The sequence below is a fragment of the Panthera leo genome, chromosome B2 (assembly GCF_018350215.1).
Source record: "Panthera leo isolate Ple1 chromosome B2, P.leo_Ple1_pat1.1, whole genome shotgun sequence".
In the NCBI taxonomy this organism is placed as follows: Eukaryota; Metazoa; Chordata; class Mammalia; order Carnivora; family Felidae; genus Panthera; species Panthera leo.
This window is the reverse complement of record NC_056683.1, coordinates 1,771,581-1,774,387: the sequence shown is the minus strand read 5'-3', so window position 1 is coordinate 1,774,387 and position 2,807 is coordinate 1,771,581. Positions and strand designations below refer to the sequence as shown.

Below are 2,807 nucleotides of genomic sequence, written 5' to 3'. Positions count from 1 at the left end.
GACATCCGGCAGCATTGATTAAACTGTGGTATATCAGTGGATGGACTGAACATTGTGCAAGTGCGTAATAATGTGGAGTAACAGGTCCAACCCAATAGCAAGGGCTATATAAGTGCTTCCTTTAGCTTGCCCATCGCTGGAAATAGTTTACGTTATAGTGCTAAATAAAAATAAAATAATACAGCAGGTCAGGAGCCGCCCCCGGCCACCACCAACATGGAGACTTTGTACTGAGTCCTGTTCTTAGAGCTCAAATCTGCATTCCCCACCCCCCCGCCCCCCACCGCTGCACGGCTGAAGCTGAAGACGCCACCCTGGGTGCACGTGCTGTTGGCCATGACTGTGTACGCTCTGGTGGTTCTGTCTTACTTCCTCATCACCGGAAGAATAATTTATGGTGTTATTGCTGAACCTCCAAGTGTTTGCTGTGTGACAGATGAACATGGGTGTCAGAGACCAGTAGCTTTCCTGGCCTACGGGGTTAATGGACAATATGTTGTGGAAGGACTCGCATCCAGATTCCTGTTTAGAATGACGGACTCAGGTTTCACAATCCTGGACGGATCAAAGGCACCAAACATTCCCACACTCAGTAGATGTCTTCTTCTAACTCATTGGATTCGTCTGTGTCCTATTGAGTTTTGTCATGGCTAGAGTGTTCATGAGAAAGAAACTGCTGGGCTATCTGATGAGTTAAAATGCCTTTTGAGAAGAAATCAGCGGACATTGGATTGGCTCCTGTTAAAGTTTTAAAGGCTGTTCCAACCTTCTGGTGTGAAATGTGGAAAAGAATGGAAAGCAGCAGTGAAGTGAACCCTTCGTCCACTGAGAATACAGGAGCATGTTCAAGCCTGAGCTGGAATGTCCTCTTGGTGTCAGAGAGACCAAACTCATCACAGTCCTTCTTCCTGCTGGACCATACTGATGTCCCAACCAGGTTAAGTGGCATCCCCTTTTTAGTTTTTCACTTATAATTTTTTTTAACATTTATTTATTTTTGAGAGAGAGACAGAGTGGGAGCAGGGGAGGGGCAGAGAGAGGGAGACACAGAATCTGAAGCAGGCTGCAGACTCTGAGCTGTCAGCACAGAGCTGATGTTGGGGCTCGAACTTACAAACCCTGAGATCGTGACCTGAGCCAGCCAGGTTCTCCTGTTTTTCATTTCTTAAAGAAAATATACTCATTTCTACAACTGTCGTATTGAATAAACTGATTACTTTTTTACAGTTCTTTTCACATTTTTTGGAGATAACACTTCTGACTTTTAAAAATTAATGTAAAATTGGAAAGCGAGATCCCATAAGTAGAGAGCTCTGGACGGATGGTCAGCTTTACCCATGGTGCTTTGCCTCTAAACAGAGTATGTGACAGTTACTGCAGATATGTATGCAAGACTGTTTCCTGCACAATACTATGTATGAGAAGTGCAGAAATAATTTTACCAATTAAAAAATACATAAATGCATATATTATATAGTATGTATGTGGGTATGTATGAGTGTGTGTGTGTGTGTGTGTGTGTGTGTAGTTACAGCCTTGCCCACTCCAAAAATACTCCAAGGAAAACCTTCAGAGAACAAAGTCTGAAATGAGCTACAACACATGGAAACAATGGGTTTGTGTGTGAGACCTTAGAAAAATTCTCGCGGAATTATCACATTGTTTCCTGCATCTCCTTAGCCCGGGCTGGAGCTGTGCATTTGCAAAACAGTGTTTTTCCTGAAGGAAATATTAGCTCTCGAAGGTTTCGGGGTAGGAAAGTGTCTTAACATCGTGGGGTTAGAGCACAGGGGCGAGGGGTCGGGAGGACAGGTGTCCGGGCGCGGGAGGAAGGCCCGCGGGAACCCCCAGCTGGAAACGCAGGTGGAATTCGCTCCTGGGGGCGGAGCGGGAGGGGGGGGCCTCCTCCGAGGGTACGGAGTCTGCGTCGCACGTGGCCGTTTGGACCGATGTGACCTGTCGTTCAAGTGCTTTCCAATCCCAGCTTGGGTGTAGGGAAGCCGCGGGGACGAGAGCGGGGAACCGCGACCCTCAGCCTCCAGCTTCCGCGGCGACGGCGGCCCCGGGGATCCGGGACCGGGCTTCCGCCCGCGGCTGGAGGCCTCGCTCGCACGACCCGCTTCCGCAGCGGGCGCCGCCTTTGGCCGGAAGCATATATTAACGCCACCTCCGCGGCCCCACTCCCGCACGGCTCCAGTGGCGCAATCGGTTAGCGCGCGGTACTTATAAGACAGTGGCCGGTGGGCGATGCCGAGGTTGTGAGTTCGAGCCTCACCTGGAGCACTTTTACCGCGCCCGCTGCGGCGGCCCCTGCGAATTCTGGGGAGCGGTGGGGAGACCCTTGGGGGGGGGGTGCTGTCGAGCCGCTGTGACCTCATCCCCCGACAGCCTCCTGCAGGGCCAGCGCCCGCGTTTTTGCAGCCACCTCCTCCCGGCGGTCGCCAGGACAGCTGCTCACCGTCGCCAGACTCAGGCCCAGGCTCCACGTGCGCACAGAAATTATAAAACCACTGAAAAGTACTCCTATGTCTGATTTGTTAACTGCAGGAAATCAGGTTGTTTTTTTTAGTAAGTATTTCCGTGGAAAATCTGTCTTTGCACCCGTTCCCTGACCTTAGTTTCTCCGCGGCTCTGGGCTTGGGTGGGACGCTCGCCACGCGGGCCCGCGGGCCCTGCGGCTGGCGCCGACGACGCAGGTGCTCAGCCCCAGAAAACCAACAGACCCATCACCGCCTCCGAGCTGCGCGGGAAACCCGCGTGCGGCCCCACCTCACCGTCCGGGTCTGAAACTTTACCGGAGGCATCCT

The 2,807-nt window shown here is 51.8% G+C and overlaps 1 non-coding gene across 1 annotated transcript; it reads left to right on the top strand.

Annotated features, from left to right (window-relative positions):
• The first annotated feature begins 2,190 nt into the window (after positions 1-2,190).
• TRNAI-UAU lies at positions 2,191-2,283 on the top strand. The gene is given in 2 exon segments: positions 2,191-2,228; positions 2,248-2,283. It is a non-coding gene; the product is annotated as a tRNA-Ile (tRNA).
• The last annotated feature ends 524 nt before the right edge of the window (positions 2,284-2,807 follow it).